The 14956-nt window shown below is 50.1% G+C and overlaps 1 long non-coding RNA gene across 1 annotated transcript in view; it reads left to right on the top strand.

Annotated features, from left to right (window-relative positions):
• Positions 1–812: 812 nt before the first annotated feature.
• Positions 813–14956, top strand: part of LOC142023554 (uncharacterized) — a 101876-nt gene continuing 87732 nt past the window's right edge. The window contains exon 1 of the long non-coding RNA XR_012648257.1: positions 813–1199. This is a non-coding gene — a long non-coding RNA (uncharacterized LOC142023554). The remainder of the gene's footprint in view (positions 1200–14956) is intronic.

The following is a 14956-nucleotide window of genomic DNA, read 5'->3' as shown; positions in this document are numbered from 1 at the left end:
TGAAATTGAATTACGCGTGGTTTCCCAGGAATGTAATTCCCATGCAAGCCGAGGGTCTACTGTATAGGGATCTAATTCAGTACAGACTCCTCTAACTTGGAACTTGCATTGTGGCCTAGTCACCTGATTTTATTGCATGCTTCAGGATAACGGGTGCCATTCCTAACACCCCAGCTTCTGGAGTCATGTGAATAGTTGGAAATCTCAAGGTAAATTTCTAGCCTTTATGACCACAGAGGTGGGAAAAAGCATAAAAATATGAAGCCAGTGCACAGCCGGGCTAAAAAACCCCACACTGAGATGGCAAATAAAAAGAATCCAAATATATTTTGAAAAACTTACGATTTGTGAATTGGTGCTGGAGCGGCTGGGGGGCGGGGGGCAGCTGGGCGAGATACTCCTGCCTTGAAGTGGTTTCCCTTCTCTCCAGGGTTTCCAGTTGAGTGCAAGAGCTCTGAGCACCCCCACTCTAAAAACTGTCCCAGCGCCCCTGGGTTTTGGGGGGTGGCATTGCTGAACCTGTTCATCTTTGCAAGCCTGGCACTTTGCTCTTTTTACTGTGCAACCCCGGCCTCCTTCCCCCCTCCCCTCCTGCGGCTCACTTGTCCCTCCGAGACCCACCCCACACCCTGCCTCCCTCCTGCTGCCTGCAAAGGGGCCCAGGCACGGCGCCAGACGTTCCGGCTGGGCGGGCAGAACTACAAGCCCCAGAGGGCTTTGCGCTCCCCACCCGGCTGCGGCCCAATCAGCGCGCGGCTGCGAGTACATAAGGGCGGAATGGCAGCAGCGGGCGGCATATCGGGCTGCGGCTGGCGGGGACGCGCGAGTGCGGCTGTTGCGGCGCGGAAGCGGAGCCGTGCCCGGAGGGGCGGCTGGCTGGTGGGGTCCCCCGCAATGCCTGGGCGGTGCGCGGCGCTGCTGCAAGGGGGGCGCCGCCCCGGGACCGTGCAGCGGGGCGCCGGTCCCCCGGAGCGGGCGGCGCTCCCCGTGCACGCAGCGGCCGGAGCTGCGGGGCTTGCTGCGCCCCTCTGCCGGCCGGGCGCTGGAGCGGCCGTGCTCGGCGCTGCAGCTGTGGGATCCTTTCGCCGCTGGACTCGGGCGCGCTCTGGATACGGGCTTGCGGCGCGGGGTGGCTTTGCACCCCGTGTGCGGAGTGTGCCAGCGCCCGCGCCTGGCCCAGCCTGGAGGGCGGCGTGAAGGTAAGCGGCTTTCCTGCCCCCTTCGTCCCCCCCAAGCTTTGGGGAAACGTTTCAGGAGCAGGTGGGGGGCACGATCCGATTCTTGGCACCCAGGCCCCTCTCTTTCCTTGCCCGGTAATCCCACCCTGGGGAAGGGTGGGGTCAGTGCCGGGGGGGACCCCACTTCTCCCTGCTCGCTTCTTTAAAACCTCCCTTCTGTGCATCCTTCCTTCTGTGGGTCAGGAGGTGGCTCATGTGGGCATCCAACAGCCCCTGGGGAAGGTGGCTTGGGCGCTTAGGAACATAAGAGGGGCCACACTGGGTCAGCCCACAGGTCCATCTAACCCAGTGTCCTATCAGTGGCCAATACCAGGTGCCCCATGGGGAGTGGACCGAACAGGTATCAGTCGAGCAGCCTGTCTCCTGCCATCCATCTGCAGCTTCTGACAGAAGCTAGGGACCCCATTCCTACCCATCCTGGCTAAGAGGTGGTTCTGGACCTCACCTCCCTGAGCTTATCTAGTTCTTGTTTTAAACCCTGTTGTCGGAGGAGGCTGTGAAGGCCAGGACTACAAGGAGTTCCGCAGGCTGGCGTTTGCTGGGTGAAGAAGAACTTCCTTTTATTTGTTTTAAACCTGCTCCTCGTTTAATGTCATTTGGTGTTCCCTAGTTTTAATATTCTGAGAACAAGTAAATAATTTTCCTTGTTGACTTTCACCACACCACTGATGACTTTGTGCTCCTCTCTCATATCCCTCTTAGCTGCCTCTCTTTTGTAAGCTGAAGAGTCCCAGTCTCTAATTTCTCTCTGTGTGGGACCAGGTCCAACCCCCCACCCACTTGCTGCTTTAGTTGCTCTTTTCCCTGGATCTGTTACCTTGGTGGCTAAATGGGTGAGGAAATAGCACCTACTCACCCGGGCAGCTGGCGCAGGCTTCTAGGGAGTAGCAGATGAGAGTAACCTCGCAGGGCATGGGTTCAGGGGAGTTCAAAAAGGTTTCAGGTTGAGACTGTAACTTACCAGGAGGCCCGTGTGGAGAATGATGAGCTGGTTTTTTGGGAAAAGAATTCAAGTGCAAACTGATCTGAATTTGGATAGGTGTGGGGATGCTGGGGGACAAGAATTTATGGGGTGTTAGCTCCATGATCTGCTGGGTGTGTGTGTTGCCTAGGTGTTTTTCAGCACATGGTACAGAAGTGCAGTGGGCAGCTTTTTCAAGCCCGAAAGGGTAATGCCTTCTCTTTGTGTGGCTGCCTCATCACAAGAACACTGATGCCACCAGGTCTCTGCGAAAGTCTGGTCTGGTCTGGCTGTGGTCTGAAGAAGTGGGTCTGTCTCATGAAAGCTCACCTAATAATTATTTTGTTAGTCTTTAAAGTGCTACTTTACTGCTTTTTTTTTTTTTTTTTGGCTTTGATTATTATATAGACTAGCATGGCTTTCTCTCTGTTACTAACCAAGTGAAATGGCTTGTCCTTCCAGCAAATGCTGCCTGTTTGCCTGAAACCATCTTTCCAGCAAGCTGTGTTAATTTTATCTTATGTCTCTTGAGATCCATCCCCTGAGGGACAGACTATCCTTGGCCTGTAACCTAACACCATCCTCTTTGCTTTCAGGGCACAAGAAATGGGTCTAATGGCTGGTTCAGGCTTCTCTTATAGAATATCTTTGTTTCCATTTTGCCCCTACATCCTTCTTGGTGACTTCTTTTTTTTTGGTTTTACTGAGCTGTCTTTCCAGGTGGGGTACATCCTCATGTGCCCTGCAGTGAGGGTGGGCAAGGAACTGAGAAGGCTCTCTGGATTTTAACTGCAAATGCTTTCTAAAGGTTCATCACCTTAAACTCTGTCTCTGTGGGGTGTTAAATGACCTGATCCCTTGGTTTTGCAGCCTGAGCCTCCCCTATATTTGTAACAATGCCCTTTTCTTATTGGATCAGTTTCCTCAGCCCAGCCTTTTGTACCCCTCAGTGGAAATGGTTTGCACCTGTCACTTGCAGCCCCTTCCAGTGAAAACTTGAACTGGGTTTGAGCCTGATGGTGATAGTGGACCTTTTGGAAAAGGAAGGGTGTCAGAAGGAGAGCTGCTAGAATCACAGCTTGCTGTTCCCCCAGCTTGGGGAGACTTAAAACTGTGGGTGGGCAGGGAAGAGACTATTTGCTATATATCAAGAAACATGGCTTTTTTTAATGTGCATATTTTATTCTCTGAGAAACATCAGCTTTAGAAGACCTTTTTAGCCCCTCAGAATGGGGCAAACACTTGATCTGTAGTATGAATAGCATAGACAGCCCAAATGCGGGCGGAGGGGGACAATTTGGTGACCAGTTACCTGTCAGCAGCTAAGGCTGGCAGGGAGAGCAAAAAGAGTGGAAAATATGGCTAAACTGCCAGACCTGCAAGGTCAGGTGCCAATCTTCAGGGAAGAATAACTTGACCATAATAGAGATTTTTTTTTTTTTTCCTGTGCCGCAAGCTGGCTCCGGTCTGTGTGTGTTGAACTTCTCCTAGCAATGATATCTTGCAGAGGATTTGAGCTGTGTGTTTGGTTCATAGGAGACTCCTTGCTTGTCCTGATCCAGAGAAGCATTTGAGGCTGATTACTCAAGTATCTCTGATACAAAAGAGTACTCCTGTGGGAATGTTGGGGCGGGGGAATCATGGAAACTCATTTGCTTCCTACAGCAAAGACCACGCCAGTCTAGATCTGCACCCAGTAACACTCAAGGCAATTAGTGTTGTCCGTGCCCTTTAGACACAGCTTGCTGAGGACAAGGGGGTCTATGCCAAAGTGCAGGCAGCTGCTGCCTGTGGCAGGTAAGCAATGCTTATTTGGAAGGGAGGTATTTGAGCATAGCTTGACATACGCAAGAGGTGGCTTTGTTTCCCACACATCGTGGTTGCTTTTTCCTGTGGGGAATGTGTTCTGCCTGAAATTTCCAGGCTTGAGTCAGTGTCCTTAATAAAATGTCTCAGGGGGTAAGAACTGAGCAATCATTGTGCTCCCATCACAAGCTTACAACAAGAACTGGCAGAATTTGGTGTGTGATAAGGCTTCTTGGAGGCAGGTGCTTTAGACTTACGGAGGTTATGAAGGGGAAGAGTCTTAGCTCATGGTTGGAGCAGGAGACTGGGTGTCATAGAGCCTTTGATTTCTTGTGGATTTGTTTCGGGCCTTCACTGAGTCGCTACAAACTGATGCACTGTGGGGCTTATCTGTAAAAGGCTTGAGGGAAGTACCTCACTAACTTAATTAGGCCTGTTCATCCCTGGTGTGTTCAACATAGGTTTGAAAAGAGATGCACTTCTCACTAATATCACTCCAGGGTTTGCACCACTGTCCTTCCCAACAGGATATTTCCCTGAAATCTTACCAGAGTTCAGGGTGGGTAGTGGCTGGGTTGGCAGCACTATTTCTGGCTTTTTTTTTTTGTATGTTGGACTCGGGTCTGTGATCTTGTTTGTGTGGTAAAGCTCCTGATGGGTGGGTGGGGAGACTCCAGTCTCAGCACACGCGAAGCCTCTTGGAGAATCATCTTGTGCTGATGAGCTGCTTTGTAGCAGGTGGTCAGGAGAGGCACAGACATGGGTCCTGTTCCTTCTTTCTGCTCTCTGCAGGAGGCTTGCTGCACCAGCTCTGTGCCATGTGCAGCTCTGACAATCCACCCTCGCCGATTTGCTGTGAGGGACAGGAAGGTCCTGCACGCAGCAGGCTTCTGCAACTTGCAAGGGACACAAATTGCCAAAGTACACCCTGCCTGCTTACTGCTGTAAAACAGAAGCGCTGCTGCTGCATTTTGGGCTCTTTCATATCCTATGCGATTCTGGGACAAATCAACACTGTGTGTGCTTTGATTCGTCCTTCCAATGGTCCCTTGAGAGCAATCCCATCTTACAGGCTGGGGTGCAGAAGCCAGTCCAGGTGTTCATGCCGTTCTCCAGCCTTGAATTAGTGTTAAAACGCCTAGTGGTCTCACGAATGCTGGCGTGAGCACGAGGGCTGGCTCATACCAGCAGATGCCATAACAACCTGTGTTAGCAGTAGCAAAGACTGCAGCGTTGATGGGACTCAGAAGACACATCGCAATCACATCCATTAACCACTAGTCCAGAGCTGCTGTCCAAGCTGCAGCTTTCATTGTGGGGGCAGGTGAAGAGCTGTGGCCTTTCCTGGTAGACTCTGCTTGGGTGAACCAAAAAAGAAATCTGACTATGTGCTCAGGCTTAGCTAGTGAGGGTGAGAAGAACTCACAAATAGGAAAGATGAGCCACAGACTCAGGTATTTAGCAACTGATCTGGTGTGGGGTTTTTCCCTAGATTAAATTGGCTTCCTCCCTTAAGTACTCATTTCTGCTCAGGCCCTCAAGTTTGGAGAGGCCCAAGTTACATCCCACTTTGGGAGCCCCGAGCCATAATAAAAATGATGACGCATGAAAACAAGACACCAAAAAGTGAAACATAATTTAAAATATTTTATTTACAATAATCGTCTTGGCTGTTCTGGTGCAAATGGATTAATTATTGAAGGATGTGCATATTAAGAAACTTATCAAATGCTAGAACAAAATCAAGTGAGACCCCCATAGAGCATGAGGCCACAGTCAAATGGCCCTCCTGGCCCCTCTTCTCCTGCCTTGCAGAAACTGACTAAAGCGATGGGCAAAGCAATTCTCAGCCATTAGACAAAGACTAACAAGACAGCTGACTTGTCAGTTGACACAACCAAAGCAGAGCCCTGCAAATCTGCTTTGTTGCCACCAGTATCTGCGTCTGGGCATGTGCCTTTGCATATCATTGGGGCTTTTTTGTTTTGCAGGTGCAGACACTAATTCTTGTATCGATAAAGGGCCCTAACCACAATCCTGCCCTGGTCACTGGTCCACTGTGCTGTGGATCAACAACGATCTAAATCCACTTGCTGCAGGAGTGGCAGGGTGGTCATAGGGTTATGTCAATCGTTTGGGGCTCAGGAGGTTGGAATCTGTTCCTGGATCTGCCACTGCTTTGGTGACACCCACAACCAATCTCTGACTCTCCTTCCTGTTAGAGGAAGGCGATCATCCTTTGTCTTACCTGTTGTAGATTAAGGGCTGGGGTTGTCTTTCGCTGTGTACAGCACCCGGCACAACAGAGCTCTGGTTTCAGGCAGCGTTAACAAGCAATGCTGCAATACCAATAGAAATGGAGGTGCCCTGGGTCATGGAATGGAATGTCGCACTTCTTCCTGGCGCTCATGCTAATGAGTCAGACGTCTTCATGTCACCTGCCTATTTGTGAGTCCACTGATGGCCGATCAACCCAATTCTGGAACTGCAGATCCTATCGCAGAAGAGGCAGGTGTTAGTAGCTGTTGGAGGGGCACAGGGCAGTTTGGCACTCTTGTCTTCTCCGCCTTGCCCCCACTGCTCTGCGGTGGGACCTCTCAAATGGCACCACCTCTTCATGGATTACCGTTCTCCACTGGGCGTGGTCTTGGGCAAGGTCCAAGTAGCAATACAGTGGAGCACATTTCTGTCATGCTGGCTCTTGGTGAGCTTGGATTTTGCCGAAAGGGGCTAGGAGTGTTGCTTTAGTGTCTGTATCCTTTATCCTTTGTACTGCTTCTGTGTGCATGAATTTGCATGCTTGGTGATAGGAGCTTTTTCAGTACAATCTCATGTATTCTGGTTGCCATTGATGTTAGAGCCTTAGGTAACAGCAACAAAGGGTCCTGGGGCACCTTATAGACTAACAGAAAAGTTTTGAGCATGAGCTTTCGTGAGCACAGACTCACTTCATCAGAGCCTTAGGTAGGAATTCTTGGTGGAACCCTGAAAGCCAGCGATGTGTTGTAATAGCATCTGTGTGCACACCTAGAAGGGAAGATGCTGAGAACTAATCATGTTGAGTGCATACAGTGGCAATTAATCCTCAGCATGCTGAGAAATCGAGCAGATCGTGAGGTTCACGGGCAGGGGTCATAATCCTCAGTCTACCAATGGGGCGCACAAGCCATGGAAGAAGCATGTGATGTGACCAAGGTTACATAATGAGTCGGTGTCAGAGACAGAGCTAAAACTCCTGATTTTCCCCATCTTCTCCCCCCCCCCCCCTTCATCACTGGGTGTTAGATCATGGCATTGGGCTCAAGGAAGGAGAGTAAGGCTAAAATGAGCCACTATGCACAGAACAGGAGCGTGCAAACCTCTCGAGAGCTAGAGGCTCTAGATTGCAGCTGGTTACCTCTTGGGACCTGGCTTGGAAACCCTGACTTGGGTCACAAATGGAAAAGTCCCTTTGGATGTGGGGCCTTGGATGAAAATACCAATGTGAGGTGGCCTTAGCCTCTTCTAAAGAATGTCACTGTCTGGGCCTTACAGGTTCGTGTGGGAAGGGCTTGAGGCCGATTCGGAAACTGAACCACCTCCCAAAACCCACCGTGGAGACGAGCTGACACAGAAGATAGGGGACAGTGGTGGGAGAAGACCCAGGCAGCAGAGTTGCTGTCCTCCCTGCTGGGATGGGGAGAGGAGGTTCTGGAGGGCTGGCTCCTATTAGGCCTGTATCCTTCCTGTTTAGGAGTGAGGTTCTCTACCCTGCTCCTGGTTCTAGAGTGGTGGTGACAGCGGGTGGCTGGGATGGGCTACTTGCTTCCTGCACTGCTGACAGATGCAATACCTCTCACTCTAGATAATCCAAGCTGCCTCCATTATGGGAGGCCTGGGGTAAACTGCCCCTTCCTTCACCTTGGTGCCGCAGTCCCACCAGTGTTCCCTGTAAGCTGAGCACCTGGGCAGCTGTCCAGGAGAGATTCAGGTGCATCACAGCAGCATGCCTTCTATTGGTGGTGTGCATCTGCACATAGAATTTATTCTGCTCCTGGATGTCAAAAACTAGAGGGAGCCCTGGTCCCAGGTCTAGAAGATTAGGCCTGCATCAACCCCCTAACAGCAAAGCTGCAGAGCCCGAGGACGTGAGTAGGGCCGGGGGGGTGTTGGAAGTACGTATGTTCCCTGGGGTCTCTGCTTCCGACCCTTGAAAGTTGAGGATGGACGGTGGCAGTGGAATTTGATTTTTGGTCATCAGGCTGACCATTTTTTGTAAGGGTGGAGGAGGAAATGCAATTCCTCCCCCCGCGCCCCCCTTAGCGTTTGTTTGGTAAAGACAACCCACCAGCGTACTTGTGTCTAGATGAATGCAACTATCAGGGATGAGTAGGTTGAACTGCTGTTCACCCACGTTCCTGGCAAGGCTCTTGCACCTTTGCATCTTTCAGACCTCACACAGGTGCATGTGACAGCCAAGCAAAGCCACTGTGCTGAAATGGGAGTGGGAGACAAAGCTGCATTAGTGACTCTGCTTCTTAATTATGGTCTACCTGGATTTTTTGGGGCTGGGGTCTCCCATGGGAGGCTGCTCACGAGTGCATTGTTCCCTCCCAGTAAGATGAGTGCTTGGTTGGCTGCCTGGAAGAGATGCAAATGTTGCCCAGCTGATTAGCACAGCACCCCAAGCCAGCAGCCTGTGTTTCTACTGGTGGTGCAGATTCCCATGCACTTTTTGTGCATATGAAATTGATTCTGCCCATGGAGGGAAGAAACTAGAGGAAACCCTGTCCTCTACCCTTATGAACTGGGCTTTTTATAAGAGCTCAAATCACCGGCCAATACTCAATGTGGCTGCCGCTTGACAAGGGGATTATTTCTCCATTATCTTTGTCTTCTGTCCCTTTTTTTTCCCTCCATCCCCAAAAACAGGCAATTCAAGGGCCCTGATTCTGTGGCGATCAGAGGTAGAGCAGTAGACCCTTTCCAGCAAGCTGTCACAGAGCAGAAGGGAGGGGGATGTTGCCCCTGCTTCCTAAAATATCTGGGGGAAATAAAGGCCCCCTTTGATTGCTTCTCCAATTGTTCCTTTTAAAACCCCTTTTTAAAGGGAGGAAAAAGCTCATTTCTTTCAGCATCCAGTGTCCTTAAGAATTTGATCTATTGTGTGTCCAGGACAGAGACCCTTCTATGAGGGCTGCATAAACTCTCTTCAGTGGGCCTCTCGCCCTCTCCCTCCCACCTCATCTCAACAAGCCCCTCATTCTCCTCTGAAGAGGGTCTCTCTGTCGAAGGCTGAGTAACTCTTCAGGGCAGTATTTATCGCGGTGCACTCGGCTCACAAAGAGCATTGGAGTGTCAAACTCACTCAGCCCAACAAAGGGGAGCGGGTGGAAGATACAAAACCCCCTTTATTTTCACCCCTGCAGGGAAACAAATATGGACTTTGTTCCAGCCAGCAGCGATCTGACAACCTGGTGTAGTGTGCGTACTAATATGGCACTAATAAGTGTGTGCACACGTGGTGGTGTGTGTGCATGCTTCTGGGTAGGTGGATGGGAACTCTTAGGTGGATGGCAAACTAAGATGCCTTGTGCAACAGGAGGTATGCAGCATGGGTGGCTCAGAGTTGCTGCTGAATTAGCTGTCTGCGTTGTCTTGAAGTGGGCTGGGCAGGAGGAAAGGACATTCTCAAAAGCCCTCGGTACTCCAAGACCAAAAGGGCTCAGCTGCTCCTATTGTGACGCTTATTTTAATGGACCAGATCTTCCCTAGAGACCCCAATGGGCTGGGTAGCTTAAAAAATTTGCCACCAGATACAGGTGCTAATTCTTCCTGAGAACTTCAGTCTAAAGAATTTCTTCTACAGGTTGAACCTCCCTCATCTGGAACTCTGGTACAAATTTAGTTAGTTGGATGACTGCTTATCGTGAGTGTCCAAGGTTCTCATGGTCCCATAAAGCTTGTTTAGCTGCCCACCCCAGTCCTGGTTCTGTGCTGTTTAGCTGAAATTTACCCCAAACGTCATCTAAGAGCCCACTAAGCAGTGGAGGTGTTGGTAATGTCCCTAGACAATACTTACCTCCCCTGGTAAACGCTTGTTTGGCACCCGGTCAGTACCCAAGGGTATCAAAGGAGAGAAGTAGAACCTAGAGTTCTGTAGCAGGTCTTGATTGCATCTCCTTGCAACAGGCTCGCGGAGTCACTGGAACTAAACTAATTTCTTCATGTTTTACAAATTCTGTTGCATCAGTGCACCTATCTTCCCCCTCTGTGGCACCGCACCCCCTTCCCTCATGCTAGCACTGCTGCAAAGAGCCAGGGCATTTGAGAAGCTTCCCAGGGTATAGTTCATTGTGTTTAGAAAATGGCCTGAAATGCTGTGATGTGACTTCTTTGCTATGGAAGAAATTATAGACAAGTGAAGCCATGCATTGCAGCCAGTGCAAGCCAAAAAGCTGGGATGGCAGTGGTGGAAATGGAGCATCCCATGGGCACTGCAAACGGAAGATGTTCCAGCCTGTGGTTTCTGGCAATGCCAGTCGTTGCTTTGTGCGTCCAATTGTGGTATGTGGGTTTTTATGTTGTGGATAGAGACCTCAGACCTCATTTTGCGTATGGCCCTTCCGTGTCTGCCAGCAGCTGGTGCAATACTAGTTCTGCAGTAATCGAAGAGATGGCTCCGTCTCTCTGAGGCTGCCAGACAGTTATTTGCCTTCCACCAAAACCAAACCCTTCACAAACAAAAGGTGGTCTGTTTTTTCAGCTAGTGTGCCCAGGACTTCTCCAGCCTTGGGTTTTCTTGCCCAATCTTTGCAGCTGTTGGCAGGGGGATGAATATCCTTTTCACAGCTGTCATTGTCTCCATCCCATGCTGTGGATGGAAGAGCAGCTGTCAGGGTGGAAAAATCCATCCCTCTAGACTTCTGTGCTGGGATTGGGAATACTTTCTGATGTTACCCAGACAGTGTTGGCATACTAGGAGACTGGATAGCAGTATAAAACATAGGAGCGGTGCTGACCTAGCTAGTCCGGTCCTTCTGCTTTTAACCTTGAGATTTCCTTTGTGGCCTCTCTCTGGCAGCAAACAATCGCTCTTGAAGCTTAACTGTCACTTCATAAGCAAAAGGGACCATTAAGATCCACCTAGCCAGAGACCCTCCCCCAGTGATGTCTGGTGGAAAGATGGCATGTAGTTTGTCCAAGCGTTGAAAGCTAAAGGTTACTGAATGGAATTCCCATAGCTTTTGGGTGCTCCAGGCCATTCATGTTTGGGACTTCAGATTCTCAGCATGCAAACAACTAATTTTCATGTTTAAAGCTGACAGATTTCTCTGCTTGACATGTTTCTGGTAGCACCATGCTTGCATTGCTGTGTGTAAACTGGCTTCCCTTTTGAGATTCCCAACCTATGCTGGGAAACACAGCCAGTATGGGCCCAGTCCTGCAACGTGCAGAGATTTCCTCTGCTCCTATGTATGTCACAGAGAGGCAGCAATGTATACTAGGCCAGAAAATGTTCAGTGACTGTTAACTGACAGGCAATGTGTAAGCTCTCCAGAGTGCCCTAAAAGCCACTTTGAAGTCTGAGTAGAGGGACTGGTTTCACACTGCAAATTGACCAGAGTGAGAGCTTTGGAAACTGGGATCTGTGGCTTGTCTACACAGCCCTGCAGTTGGGGTTGTAAGGGATGTCACAGCATGCTCGTGCAGGGGTATACAAGGTAGGGGGTGAATCCCTGGGGTGGGGTGTGCTAAAGGTCATAAAGGGGTGCTGCGTGATGGATGAGCCTGGGACCCAGCAGTTGATCTCATTTAAAAATACTGAAATGTTTAGTTTTATGGACACTTTTTCATTTCTATACTGAAAGCTTTTACATTCCACATATTTTTTTACACCTGCCAAAAGGACTCTCTTTTTTTCATATGCATGACCAAAACATGAATCGGTTTGGATTACACTACCCAGATTGGGTGGGTGGGGCTGCTAATTGCAGGGATGAAAAGCAGGCCTGGTGTGAAAAGCTTGTTCACCCCTGCTCTCGGGAGGCTCCTGAACGCTACAGTATATTGGTGCATGTTGCAATGAACACCTCTGGGTCAGAAAATCAGGGTGAGGTTGTGGACAGACCCTAGACCATGGATGTCCAACCTTTTGGTTTGCCTGGGCCGCATTGAGTGAAGAGCAATTGTCTTGGGCCGCATATAAAATATATAATACAGTTAATGTATATAAATAACATAATGTTAAAAGTTTACAATCTCGTGGGGCCGCATTACTAGCTGTCCAGGGCCGCATGCGGCCCATGGGTTGGATATGCCTGCCCTAGACCTTCAGAGAATTGTACTTTCTAGGCTCCTGTTTTGGAATATTTTACCCCAGGTAACTTGTGCCACAGCAGTTCCATAAAGAACATGAAACTTCAGTTTTTGCTTGATTGCAACCGATTGGGCAAACTGCCGTGTAAGACTGAAGTTGTACCCATAACTGTCTCTTCTGCACATGGAGAAGACTTCCACTCTGGCTTCTGTTTAAACCTCCTTAATGATGGGCCTGAGAAGAGGAAGAGTGGATTTTCATCGGCTTTGAATACTAAAACTGCCCTCTCCTGCCACTTAAATTCAAGCACTAATTTTGCAGGCCTTGAGCCTGAAATGCTGTCCTAACGAGAGCTCTCTTCCTGAGGTTATTGGGCAGCAAGGAACAAAGATGTTGAAGTGGAGCAGCATACAAGCAGGGTTTTCTCTTCCCTGGAAAGAGAACCCTGCTGTTTTCTAGACCGCTAAGCGTGTCAAAGCCCAAGTGGTGGTGGCTGGGAGGGGGGAGCTGCTGTTTTATTAGGCCTATGGAAAACAATGGGGAGCTTGTCTCTCCAGGGCACTGAGCAACCTGGGCAGGGAGGGGGCTTGGGCTGAAGCTGAATGTTGGGACCCTCCTTGAAGGAGAAAAGCACCTTTTTGTTTGAGTAGTTAAGGGGGCTGCAGGAGGAGGATTCTGGTTCTTTGATCCTTTTGGTCTCTTGCAGCCATCTCTTGACATGGGACAGTGGTAGTATTGCCTGAAGTGGGTCTGGAAGGCAGCAGTGGCACCATAATTGGAGACCTGTGGCTCATACACTTGCCACCACCTAGCAGCCAGGGGGCTGAAGGTACATCTACACTTGGATTTCTCCCATTGGCCTCCCTCAGCGAGGATGGCCAGGTAAGATGATCGCAGATATGCGGTTTCAGGTAAGGCAATTGGTGGTGTCGTAGCTAGAATTGCATATCTACAGTTGGCTTTTAAGGTCTGGTGTAGATTTGGACTGAGCCTGTGTTGCCATGGGGGACACTGGCTTTGTGCAGCTCTGGTTTGTGTTGCTGTGACATGCTTTGTGCTGTGTGGAAATGGAAGAGGGATGCAGAATCCTGTGGCTGGATGGTTAAGTGGGGCTTCTGACTGACTGCAACCCCTCTGCTCTGCGCTCTGCATTGGCTGCTTCTTGGCTCCTTGGGTGTAGCTCAGGCTCCTGAGTTCTCCAGCGTTTGCATGGGAGGGACGAAGACAGAGCGTGACCCGCTGCTTTGGGCTCTAGCCTGCTGTGATGAGCTGAATCTTGATGATGATTCAGACACATCTATGGCAGACTTAAGGACTTGAGCTGATCTGAGAGTGTAAACCCGCAGGGATGATCTATCTTCGTGTGCTTCTTTGTTTTGTTTCTCTAATACCATTGACCACACCTTGAACGTAACAAAGCTCTAGATCTCCACTTGTTGGCGTTTGTGAAGCTCAAATGCCAGCTCCTGCGGGCTTAGGTGAGAGGCCACAAGTCTGTTGTGACTTGGCAGATGGGGGAAGCTGTGGGATGGGAGAGGAAAGCAACTTAGTCAGTGGCAGAGCTGGGCACGGAATTCAGGGGTCCAGATGCCCATTCCTTACACGTCTCTCTCCAGAGACTTTGTTCAGCATGGTCATAGGTCAGGAAGATGAGGAGTGTCTTTGTAGGTAGGCAGCTCTCTCTGCTTTGTGGTGGATAGTGCTGCTCCTGTGCTATCTGCAGGTGGGTGGCTCTGTCTGCTAATCTTCTGTTACCTGTATCCTTCAGTGCCCAGTACTGCGTTGTCTACAGTAGTCCTGTCCCTCTAGGTCGCCTCTCTGGGCTGTGGTTGTGATGCATTGTTTGACTGTTCTCAGCTGTGCCGTGTTTGCTTTGGCCCTGCGCCAGCCTTTTGTGCAGTTTCAGTCATGCAGACAATGCCATAGTCTCTGCTGGCTTTTGAGTACTCCCTTTTTGAGCATCACAGGTTGGGAGAAGTCATTTTGGCAGAGGACATCCAGAAGTCCATAAAAGCCAGGTTTGGCTGGCAGGCCTTTTGGTTCCCATTAACTACATAGGATCAGAGTCCAAAGCAGCTGTGTGAGGGCTGGCCGAAAGCAACAGGCGTCGGCATGAGCATCTGGGCTTGAATTAAGCAGTGTGGAGGAAGCACTGCAGGAGATATTAGGAAAAACTACTTCACTAGCAGGGTGGTGGAGCCTGGAATGCGTTACCCAGAGAGTTGGTGGAACCTCCACCCCCCTAGAGGTTTCAAAGCCCTGGCAGGGATGATTTAGTTGGGGTTGATTTTGCTTTGGGCGCAGGCCTGGTCTTAACCTTCTGAGGTCCCTTCCAGCCCTAGGATTTGATGAATCCCCGCTGCTGTCAGTGGGAGGTCTGGCATGCTGTTTGCTGGGGCAGGTTGAGTTGTTCCCTGGGTTTGGGGCAGTGCTTCCTGTAAGTGGAGGGTTTAGGTGGCCAAATGAGAGATTTAGGTGCTGCTGAGCTAATTACGGAGCACCCGCGTTAGGCAGGCAGCATGTATTTCTATTAGTGGTGCACATCCACGCATGCCTTGGAGTCAAGGGAGTGTGTGGAGGTGGCATCCATTAGCCTGGCAGAAATGGCCTTGAGAGTTGGTTCTCTCTGCAGCATGGATGTGTGGTGGAAGA

This window comes from Carettochelys insculpta, chromosome 20 (assembly GCF_033958435.1).
Source record: "Carettochelys insculpta isolate YL-2023 chromosome 20, ASM3395843v1, whole genome shotgun sequence".
Taxonomy (NCBI): Eukaryota; Metazoa; Chordata; order Testudines; family Carettochelyidae; genus Carettochelys; species Carettochelys insculpta.
The sequence above is the reverse complement of the archived record's forward strand: the minus strand, read 5'-3'. Positions and strand labels throughout refer to the sequence as shown.